At 49.8% G+C, this 12,259-nt stretch overlaps 3 pseudogenes; all 3 read left to right on the forward strand.

Moving 5' to 3' along the window:
• The first annotated feature begins 2,675 nt into the window (after window positions 1-2,675).
• Window positions 2,676-2,888, forward strand: LOC126422469 (U2 spliceosomal RNA; annotated as a pseudogene).
• A 3,206-nt stretch (window positions 2,889-6,094) lies between these two features.
• Window positions 6,095-6,307, forward strand: LOC126423022 (U2 spliceosomal RNA; annotated as a pseudogene).
• Window positions 6,308-9,604: 3,297 nt separating this feature from the next.
• Window positions 9,605-9,817, forward strand: LOC126422945 (U2 spliceosomal RNA; annotated as a pseudogene).
• The last annotated feature ends 2,442 nt before the right edge of the window (window positions 9,818-12,259 follow it).

The raw sequence follows: 12,259 nt of genomic DNA on the forward strand, positions 1-12,259 counted from the left end.
TCGTTCCCTCCGGCACTTGCCTTTGCGATGTTTTCGACGGTCGCCTGTTGCCATATCGGCCCGCACCACCATGTGTGACTCCCACATGTGGAGCGTACATGCTGCAAGCATTTAGGCCCTGACACTGCGGTTTTTCATCTGTGGCGGTACTCCGCAAGGATACCGCCCTTCGATTGTGCCATTCCAGCACTAATTGAAGTGCTAGATTTTCCGGCCTGTTAGGAGACCGCTCCTGCAAAATGTGCGAGGAGATTTTTGCTGGTTGCGAGCTACCCGCCGATTTTCTAGCTGTACGTATTGCCCTTAATCCAAAGGTCACAGTCGACTGTCGGGCTAGAGACGTACGTCCCATCACCGTTCTTAACACTGTTTATAAGTTGGTGGCACGAAGTGTGGCTTCACGTCTTAAACAGGTAATGAATAAGGTACTTTGTCCCACTCAATCATGTGGCGTTTCGAATCGAACCACCTTCACCGCTGCTTCTATATACCGTGATGCTGTCTTACTCACCCACCGCCGACGCTCGAACCCCGGCTGCAATTGATCCCTAGATTTCGCCGGTGCCTTCGATAGGGTCTCCCATCCTTACCTGCTGGCCGTTATGTCGCGGATGGGTTTCGGGGAGCACTTCATAAGAGTCATCCGGCACTTCTTGGATGGAGCAAATTCCACAATCATTGTGAACGGCTGCAGATCACGACCAATTCCCATCAGACGATCAGTTCGACAAGGGTGTCCCTTGTCAGTGTATTTTATCGCTTTGGACCCCGTGCTGCGTGACATCGGACGAATGGTCGATGGTGTTCCTTTCCCAGGCGTCACCTTCCGCAGTGCGGCTTATGCGGATGGTGTAGGTGTGTTTGTAGCAAACGCCAGGGACATCGATTCAGTTCGCCGAGTCCTCCACGTTTATGAACGAGCATCCGGTGCCATGTTAAAAGTCAACAAAATGGTGCTAATCCCACTAGGACCACGATCATTGACCATCGAGCGCCCATGGTTCCGGATTGTAGGGGAACAACGTATCTTGGGTCTTGAGGTGACTGCCTGTCCGCAGCGCATCTTAACACTCACGTGCAGGCGGATTCTCACGCGCATCAGAGGACTTTGCGTGAGGCACACTGATCGACGACTCGACCTCCATCATTGAATCCAACTGATTAATACTTACATCCTATAACGGGCATGGTATGTAGCACAACTCCTTACGCTACCGAAACAAACCAGCAGAGCCATCTCACAAACAGTATATTGCCTGTTGTGGCGGCATGCACTATTCAAAGTTGATGCACAGACTTGTACACTGCCAAAGGTCGATGGTGGCCTTGGACTCATTGACTTTCCCCGCAAATGTGCGGCAATCCTGATTCACCGTATCGCCACTTTGCGTGAGATTGACCCAGGTGGGACAACAGCGGTGCTTTTCGACCGTTATCGCCCACAATCGACGCGTGAACCAGTATGTTTGACACATATTACATTCCGGATGACGGCAGTCAAGGTCTATTACCTCAATCAAAGTTACGTCCTAACAGTGGCCACCGACAAGGCACGCACATCAAAGCGCCTTTACTAGGCGCTTCGAGAGCCAGCCCACACCACATAAATTGGAGGACAGACGACCATCGGTCATCTGGCACCAAGCTTGGGCTAATATCAACCACCCAGCCCTCCCCACAGAAGTTTCAGCGCTATGGTATCGCGTTGTAAACAATTTAATACCCACTAATCATCGCTTGGCGGCCATCCGCCTATGGCCCTCGGCTGCTTGCGGCCGATGTGGTGACGTAGACACCAGAGAGCATCGTCTCTTATGCCCTCACGTCACAGAAGTGTGGGACCTTGCACGTGTGCTATTAGCGCTGATCGGTGGGACTACACTGGACTATGTGCCAATCGACTGGTTCCTTACGCCTGATATTCAGACCAACCCCCGAAAACGACATAACGCAGTGGTGTGGCTCTTGGGCCACACCATTTTCACGATCTATGACCTTTGCCTCACCGATGCTGTCTCTTTCATGGACCACCTTTGGAGCCAGCATCGCCTGGCGGAATGTGACCGGAAATATACCATTACTTTTGCAAGATTTCTTAAAGTTGCAATGGTTCATGGTTATCAAAAGGTGGTCCAGGCTGAGTAAGGCACCTCGTATAAGAATTGCCTGAGTGTACCCCTGGATCTTTGTCACTCGGACTTTCAAACTACTCTTGACTTAACCATACCCCAGGTTTGATATTGGCCTTCTGGGCATCACTAGAGTAGACTGCTCTATGATACTGATAATATGGAAATTGGTAACATGGAAATTGTGTGAACGTTGTATGAAAAATTATTGGAAAATTGGAAAACACATAATCTATCTTAGGGGATTATTACTTCGTTAATTCTATGGGCTATGGGATTATCTCGCCAGTTTTGTTTGAGTGTGCTACCGTCGCTGTTTTTTTTTTTTTGCCTTCATTTCTGTCTTTATTTATTTCTTTCTATTTAGTTTTTAACATCATCACTTGCCTCACACCTGCAGAGGGAAGTGTGTTTCTGAGGAGTGTGTCGTCGCCCCCTGAGGCATAGCAGAGTATGCCTCCGCTTTTATTTTCGGTTTATGGCAATAAGTCTTGCTGCTAACAACACCCTGCTTTACGTGCTGCGTCGACACTAGAGGATGGCGGCATTTTTGGAGAGGAAAAGGTAGGGCTATAGGGGAGGTAGGAGGGAAAAAAAGTGTAGTATCTGCTCTTATCAGCTTAATATCTGATACGTCCTGCATTGCACGACCAGAATATTAAACTCATTTTTGGCTTATGACGGAGTGCTAGGGGCTTGCTCCACCTCTGTCGCGGGTTGGCCCGGCATTGCAGTACCGTCGGGATCGGCCCACCTAAAATTAATTTAAACACAGCCTAAAATGGGTTAACATTCTGCAGTGATCAGATATTCCGCTGGTAGGAAAACTTGTCGTAGTTGTTGATGTGCCCAGTAGTTAGTTGCTTACACACCACGATTTCTTTTAATTAATTTAAAATTATCTTAAGAATTTTTTTTTTTTTGTGTTAGCCAGACCGCACTTGCAGCCATATTACGCTAGGCTGGTAATTTATGGTGGCACAGGACAGTGCCTTCGGATGCCTCGTTAGCGTCTCTTATGGTCCTATCGCAGTCGTCGTCGTCGCCGCCGCACGCATGCAGAATACGTGGTACACACGCACACACACATATGCAGTAGGCGGTGGACGATGTAAGCACTCGGCTAGGTGTAGCTCGCGCCAGTATAGCTCGCGCCGGCCTGGCGCTGCTGTGGGGCGGCCTCACGGCTTCTCCACTGGCCTGGCAGCTAGCGGCGTTCAAATGGGAGTCGCAGTTTACTCCTCGACATGGAGGGTGGTACTGGGCTGTTGACGAGTGCTCTCGTATTTTGTCGTTCCCTCCGGCACTTGCCTTTGCGATGTTTTCGACGGTCGCCTGTTGCCATATCGGCCCGCACCACCATGTGTGACTCCCACATGTGGAGCGTACATGCTGCAAGCATTTAGGCCCTGACACTGCGGTTTTTCATCTGTGGCGGTACTCCGCAAGGATACCGCCCTTCGATTGTGCCATTCCAGCACTAATTGAAGTGCTAGATTTTCCGGCCTGTTAGGAGACCGCTACTGCAAAATGTGCGAGGAGATTTTTGCTGGTTGCGAGCTACCCGCCGATTTTCTAGCTGTACGTATTGCCCTTAATCCAAAGGTCACAGTCGACTGTCGGGCTAGAGACGTACGTCCCATCACCGTTCTTAACACTGTTTATAAGTTGGTGGCACGAAGTGTGGCTTCACGTCTTAAACAGGTAATGAATAAGGTACTTTGTCCCACTCAATCATGTGGCGTTTCGAATCGAACCACCTTCACCGCTGCTTCTATATACCGTGATGCTGTCTTACTCACCCACCGCCGACGCTCGAACCCCGGCTGCAATTGATCCCTAGATTTCGCCGGTGCCTTCGATAGGGTCTCCCATCCTTACCTGCTGGCCGTTATGTCGCGGATGGGTTTCGGGGAGCACTTCATAAGAGTCATCCGGCACTTCTTGGATGGAGCAAATTCCACAATCATTGTGAACGGCTGCAGATCACGACCAATTCCCACCAGACGATCAGTTCGACAAGGGTGTCCCTTGTCAGTGTATTTTATCGCTTTGGACCCCGTGCTGCGTGACATCGGACGAATGGTCGATGGTGTTCCTTTCCCAGGCGTCACCTTCCGTAGTGCGGCATACGCAGATGGTGTAGGTGTGTTTGTAGCAAACGCCAGGGACATCGATTCAGTTCGCCGAGTCCTCCACGTTTATGAACGAGCATCCGGTGCCATGTTAAAAGTCAACAAAATGGTGCTAATCCCACTAGGACCACGATCATTGACCATCGAGCGCCCATGGTTCCGGATTGTAGGGGAACAACGTATCTTGGGTCTTGAGGTGACTGCCTGTCCGCAGCGCATCTTAACACTCACGTGCAGGCGGATTCTCACGCGCATCAGAGGACTTTGCGTGAGTCACACTGATCGACGACTCGACCTCCATCATTGAATCCAACTGATTAATACTTACATCCTATAACGGGCATGGTATGTAGCACAACTCCTTACGCTACCGAAACAAACCAGCAGAGCCATCTCACAAACAGTATATTGCCTGTTGTGGCGGCATGCACTATTCAAAGTTGATGCACAGACTTGTACACTGCCAAAGGTCGATGGTGGCCTTGGACTCATTGACTTTCCCCGCAAATGTGCGGCAATCCTGATTCACCGTATCGCCACTTTGCGTGAGATTGAGCCAGGTGGGACAACAGCGGTGCTTTTCGACCGTTATCGCCCACAATCGGCGCGTGAACCAGTATGTTTGACACATATTACATTCCGGATGACGGCAGTCAAGGTCTATTACCTCAATCAAAGTTACGTCCTAACAGTGGCCACCGACAAGGCACGCACATCAAAGCGCCTTTACTAGGCGCTTCGAGAGCCAGCCCACACCACATAAATTGGAGGACAGACGACCATCGGTCATCTGGCACCAAGCTTGGGCTAATATCAACCACCCAGCCCTCCCCACAGAAGTTTCAGCGCTATGGTATCGCATTGTAAACAATTTAATACCCACTAATCATCGCTTGGCGGCCATCCGCCTATGGCCCTCGGCTGCTTGCGGCCGCTGTGGTGACGTAGACACCAGAGAGCATCGTCTCTTATGCCCTCACGTCACAGAAGTGTGGGACCTTGCACGTGTGCTATTAGCGCTGATCGGTGGGACTACACTGGACTATGTGCCAATCGACTGGTTCCTTACGCCTGATATTCAGACCAACCCCCGAAAACGACATAACGCAGTGGTGTGGCTCTTGGGCCACACCATTTTCACGATCTATGACCTTTGCCTCACCGATGCTGTCTCTTTCATGGACTACCTTTGGAGCCAGCATCGCCTGGCGGAATGTGACCGGAAATATACCATTACTTTTGCAAGATTTCTTAAAGTTGCAATGGTTCATGGTTATCAAAAGGTGGTCCAGGCTGAGTAAGGCACCTCGTATAAGAATTGCCCGAGTGTACCCCTGGATCTTTGTCACTCGGACTTTCAAACTACTCTTGACTTAACCATACCCCAGGTTTGATATTGGCCTTCTGGGCATCACTAGAGTAGACTGCTCTGTGATACTGATAATATGGAAATTGGTAACATGGAAATTGTGTGAACGTTGTATGAAAAATTATTGGAAAATTGGAAAACACATAATCTATCTTAGGGGATTATTACTTCGTTAATTCTATGGGCTATGGGATTATCTCGCCAGTTTCGTTTGAGTGTGCTACCATCGCTGTTTTTTTTTTTTGCCTTCATTTCTGTCTTTATTTATTTCTTTCTATTTAGTTTTTAACATCATCACTTGCCTCACACCTGCAGAGGGAAGTGTGTTTCTGAGGAGTGTGTCGTCGCCCCCTGAGGCATAGCAGAGTATGCCTCCGCTTTTATTTTCGGTTTATGGCAATAAGTCTTGCTGCTAACAACACCCTGCTTTACGTGCTGCGTCGACACTAGAGGATGGCGGCATTTTTGGAGAGGAAAAGGTAGGGCTATAGGGGAGGTAGGAGGGAAAAAAAGTATAGTATCTGTTCTTATCAGCTTAATATCTGATACATCCTGCATTGCACGACCAGAATATTAAACTCATTTTTGGCTTATGACGGAGTGCTAGGGGCTTGCTCCACCTCTGTCGCGGGTTGGCCCGGCATTGCAGTACCGTCGGGATCGGCCCACCTAAAATTAATTAAAACACAGCCTAAAATGGGTTAACATTCTGCAGTGATCAGATATTCCGCTGGTAGCAAAACTAGTCGTAGTTGTTGATGTGCCCAGTAGTTAGTTGCTTACACACCACGATTTCTTTTAATTAATTTAAAATTATCTTAAGAATTTTTTTTTTTTTTTGTGTTAGCCAGACCGCACTTGCAGCCGCATTACGCTAGGCTGGTAATTTATGGTGGCACAGGACAGTGCCTTCGGATGCCTCGTTAGCGTCTCTTATGGTCCTATCGCAGATAATTTTAATAATATTTTTTGGAGTTATAACCTTAGCTCCTCGCGAACGTCGTCGTCGTCGTCGTCGTCGTCGTCGTCGTCGTCGTCGTCGTCGTCGCCGCCGCACGCACGCAGAATACGTGGTACACACGCACACACACATATGCAGTAGGCGGTGGACGATGTAAGCACTCGGCTAGGTGTAGCTCGCGCCAGTATAGCTCGCGCCGGCCTGGCGCTGCTGTGGGGCGGCCTCACGGCTTCTCCACTGGCCTGGCAGCTAGCGGCGTCCAAATGGGAGTCGCAGTTTACTCCTCGACATGGAGGGTGGTACTGGGCTGTTGACGAGTGCTCTCGCATTTTGTCGTTCCCTGCGGCACTTGCCTTTGCGATGTTTTCGACGGTCGCCTGTTGCCATATCGGCCCGCACCACCATGTGTGACTCCCACATGTGGAGCGTACATGCTGCAAGCATTTAGGCCCTGACACTGCGGTTTTTCATCTCTGGCGGTACTCCGCAAGGATACCGCCCTTCGATTGTGCCATTCCAGCACTAATTGAAGTGCTAGATTTTCCGGCCTGTTAGGAGACCGCTCCTGCAAAATGTGCGAGGAGATTTTTGCTGGTTGCGAGCTACCCGCCGATTTTCTAGCTGTACGTATTGCCCTTAAGCCAAAGGTCACAGTCGACTGTCGGGCTAGAGACGTACGTCCCATCACCGTTCTTAACACTGTTTATAAGTTGGTGGCACGAAGTGTGGCTTCACGTCTTAAACAGGTAATGAATAAGGTACTTTGTCCCACTCAATCATGTGGCGTTTCGAATCGAACCACCTTCACCGCTGCTTCTATATACCGTGATGCTGTCTTACTCACCCACCGCCGACGCTCGAACCCCGGCTGCAATTGATCCCTAGATTTCGCCGGTGCCTTCGATAGGGTCTCCCATCCTTACCTGCTGGCCGTTATGTCGCGGATGGGTTTCGGGGAGCACTTCATAAGAGTCATCCGGCACTTCTTGGATGGAGCAAATTCCACAATCATTGTGAACGGCTGCAGATCACGACCAATTCCCATCAGACGATCAGTTCGACAAGGGTGTCCCTTGTCAGTGTATTTTATCGCTTTGGACCCCGTGCTGCGTGAAATCGGACGAATGGTCGATGGTGTTCCTTTCCCAGGCGTCACCTTCCGCAGTGCGGCATACGCGGATGGTGTAGGTGTGTTTGTAGCAAACGCCAGGGACATCGATTCAGTTCGCCGAGTCCTCCACGTTTATGAACGAGCATCCGGTGCCATGTTAAAAGTCAACAAAATGGTGCTAATCCCACTAGGACCACGATCATTGACCATTGAGCGCCCATGGTTCAGGATTGTAGGGGAACAACGTATCTTGGGTCTTGAGGTGACTGCCTGTCCGCAGCGCATCTTAACACTCACGTGCAGGCGGATTCTCACGCGCATCAGAGGACTTTGCGTGAGTCACACTGATCGACGACTCGACCTCCATCATTGAATCCAACTGATTAATACTTACATCCTATAACGGGCATGGTATGTAGCACAACTCCTTACGCTACCGAAACAAACCAGCAGAGCCATCTCACAAACAGTATATTGCCTGTTGTGGCGGCATGCACTATTCAAAGTTGATGCACAGACTTGTACACTGCCAAAGGTCGATGGTGGCCTTGGACTCATTGACTTTCCCCGCAAATGTGCGGCAATCCTGATTCACCGTATCGCCACTTTGCGTGAGATTGACCCAGGTGGGACAACAGCGGTGCTTTTCGACCGTTATCGCCCACAATCGGCGCGTGAACCAGTATGTTTGACACATATTACATTCCGGATGACGGCAGTCAAGGTCTATTACCTCAATCAAAGTTACGTCCTAACAGTGGCCACCGACAAGGCACGCACATCAAAGCGCCTTTACTAGGCGCTTCGAGAACCAGCCCACACCACATAAATTGGAGGACAGACGACCATCGGTCATCTGGCACCAAGCTTGGGCTAATATCAACCACCCAGCCCTCCCCACAGAAGTTTCAGCGCTATGGTATCGCGTTGTAACAATTTAATACCCACTAATGATGGCTTGGCGGCCATCCGCCTATGGCCCTCGGCTGCTTGCGGCCGATGTGGTGACATAGACACCAGAGAGCATCGTCTCTTATGCCCTCACGTCACAGAAGTGTGGGACCTTGCACGTGTGCTATTAGCGCTGATCGGTGGGACTACACTGGACTATGTGCCAATCGACTGGTTCCTTACGCCTGATATTCAGACCAACCCCCGAAAACGACATAACGCAGTGGTGTGGCTCTTGGGCCACACCATTTTCACGATCTATGACCTTTGCCTCACCGATGCTGTCTCTTTCATGGACTACCTTTGGAGCCAGCATCGCCTGGCGGAATGTGACCGGAAATATACCATTACTTTTGCAAGATTTCTTAAAGTTGCAATGGTTCATGGTTATCAAAAGGTGGTCCAGGCTGAGTAAGGCACCTCGTATAAGAATTGCCCGAGTGTACCCCTGGATCTTTGTCACTCGGACTTTCAAACTACTCTTGACTTAACCATACCCCAGGTTTGATATTGGCCTTCTGGGCATCACTAGAGTAGACTGCTCTATGATACTGATAATATGGAAATTGGTAACATGGAAATTGTGTGAACGTTGTATGAAAAATTATTGGAAAATTGGAAAACACATAATCTATCTTAGGGGATTATTACTTCGTTAATTCTATGGGCTATGGGATTATCTCGCCAGTTTCGTTTGAGTGTGCTACCGTCGCTGTTTTTTTTTTTTTTTTGCCTTCATCTCTGTCTTTATTTATTTCTTTCTATTTAGTTTTTAACATCATCACTTGCCTCACACCTGCAGAGGGAAGTGTGTTTCTGAGGAGTGTGTCGTCGCCCCCTGAGGCATAGCAGAGTATGCCTCCGCTTTTATTTTCGGTTTATGGCAATAAGTCTTGCTGCTAACAACACCCTGCTTTACGTGCTGTGTCGACACTAGAGGATGGCGGCATTTTTGGAGAGGAAAAGGTAGGGCTATAGGGGAGGTAGGAGGGAAAAAAAGTGTAGTATCTGTTCTTATCAGCTTAATTTCTGATACGTCCTGCATTGCACGACCAGAATATTAAACTCATTTTTGGCTTATGACGGAGTGCTAGGGGCTTGCTGCACCTCTGTCGCGGGTTGGCCCGGCATTGCAGTACCGTCGGGATCGGCCCACCTAAAATTAATTAAAACACAGCCTGAAATGGGTTAACATTCTGCAGTGATCAGATATTCCGCTGGTAGCAAAACATGTCGTAGTTGTTGATGTGCCCAGTAGTTAGTTGCTTACACACCACGATTTCTTTTAATTAATTTAAAATTATCTTAAGAAATTTTTTTTTTTTTTTTTTTTTTGGTGTTAGCCAGACCGCACTTGCAGCCGCATTACGCTAGGCTGGTAATTTATGGTGGCACAGGACAGTGCCTTCGGATGCCTCGTTAGCGTCTCTTATGGTCCTATCGCAGATAATTTTAATAATATTTTTTGGAGTTATAACCTTAGCTCCTCGCGAACGTCGTCGTCGTCGTCGTCGTCGTCGTCGTCGTCGCACGCACGCAGAATACGTGGTACACACGCACACACACACACATATGCAGTAGGCGGTGAACGATGTAAGCACTCGGCTAGGTGTAGCTCGCGCCAGTATAGCTCGCGCCGGCCTGGCGCTGCTGTGGGGCGGCCTCACGGCTTCTCCACTGGCCTGGCAGCTAGCGGCGTCCAAATGGGAGTCGCAGTTTACTCCTCGACATGGAGGGTGGTACTGGGCTGTTGACGAGTGCTCTCGCATTTTGTCGTTCCCTGCGGCACTTGCCTTTGCGATGTTTTCGACGGTCGCCTGTTGCCATATCGGCCCGCACCACCATGTGTGACTCCCACATGTGGAGCGTACATGCTGCAAGCATTTAGGCCCTGACACTGCGGTTTTTCATCTCTGGCGGTACTCCGCAAGGATACCGCCCTTCGATTGTGCCATTCCAGCACTAATTGAAGTGCCAGATTTTCCGCCTGTTAGGAGACCGCTCCTGCAAAATGTGCGAGGAGATTTTTGCTGGTTGCGAGCTACCCGCCGATTTTCTAGCTGTACGTATTGCCCTTAATCCAAAGGTCACAGTCGACTGTCGGGCTAGAGACGTACGTCCCATCACCGTTCTTAACACTGTTTATAAGTTGGTGGCACGAAGTGTGGCTTCACGTCTTAAACAGGTAATGAATAAGGTACTTTGTCCCACTCAATCATGTGGCGTTTCGAATCGAACCACCTTCACCGCTGCTTCTATATACCGTGATGCTGTCTTACTCACCCACCGCCGACGCTCGAACCCCGGCTGCAATTGATCCCTAGATTTCGCCGGTGCCTTCGATAGGGTCTCCCATCCTTACCTGCTGGCCATTATGTCGCGGATGGGTTTCGGGGAGCACTTCATAAGAGTCATCCGGCACTTCTTGGATGGAGCAAATTCCACAATCATTGTGAACGGCTGCAGATCACGACCAATTCCCATCAGACGATCAGTTCGACAAGGGTGTCCCTTGTCAGTGTATTTTATCGCTTTGGACCCCGTGCTGCGTGACATCGGACGAATGGTCGATGGTGTTCCTTTCCCAGGCGTCACCTTCCGCAGTGCGGCATACGCGGATGGTGTAGGTGTGTTTGTAGCAAACGCCAGGGACATCGATTCAGTTCGCCGAGTCCTCCACGTTTATGAACGAGCATCCGGTGCCATGTTAAAAGTCAACAAAATGGTGCTAATCCCACTAGGACCACGATCATTGACCATCGAGCGCCCATGGTTCCGGATTGTAGGGGAACAACGTATCTTGGGTCTTGAGGTGACTGCCTGTCCGCAGCGCATCTTAACACTCACGTGCAGGCGGATTCTCACGCGCATCAGAGGACTTTGCGTGAGTCACACTGATCGACGACTCGACCTCCATCATTGAATCCAACTGATTAATACTTACATCCTATAACGGGCATGGTATGTAGCACAACTCCTTACGCTACCGAAACAAACCAGCAGAGCCATCTCACAAACAGTATATTGCCTGTTGTGGCGGCATGCACTATTCAAAGTTGATGCACAGACTTGTACACTGCCAAAGGTCGATGGTGGCCTTGGACTCATTGACTTTCCCCGCAAATGTGCGGCAATCCTGATTCACCGTATCGCCACTTTGCGTGAGATTGACCCAGGTGGGACAACAGCGGTGCTTTTCGACCGTTATCGCCCACAATCGGCGCGTGAACCAGTATGTTTGACACATATTACATTCCGGATGACGGCAGTCAAGGTCTATTACCTCAATCAAAGTTACGTCCTAACAGTGGCCACTGACAAGGCACGCACATCAAAGCGCCTTTACTAGGCGCTTCGAGAGCCAGCCCACACCACATAAATTGGAGGACAGACGACCATCGGTCATCTGGCACCAAGCTTGGGCTAATATCAACCACCCAGCCCTCCCCACAGAAGTTTCAGCGCTATGGTATCGCGTTGTAAACAATTTAATACCCACTAATGATGGCTTGGCGGCCATCCGCCTATGGCCCTCGGCTGCTTGCGGCCGATGTGGTGACGTAGAGACCAGAGAGCATCGTCTCTTATGCCCTCACGTCACAG

The sequence above is a fragment of the Schistocerca serialis genome, chromosome 1, assembly GCF_023864345.2.
Source record: "Schistocerca serialis cubense isolate TAMUIC-IGC-003099 chromosome 1, iqSchSeri2.2, whole genome shotgun sequence".
Classification (NCBI taxonomy): Eukaryota; Metazoa; Arthropoda; class Insecta; order Orthoptera; family Acrididae; genus Schistocerca; species Schistocerca serialis.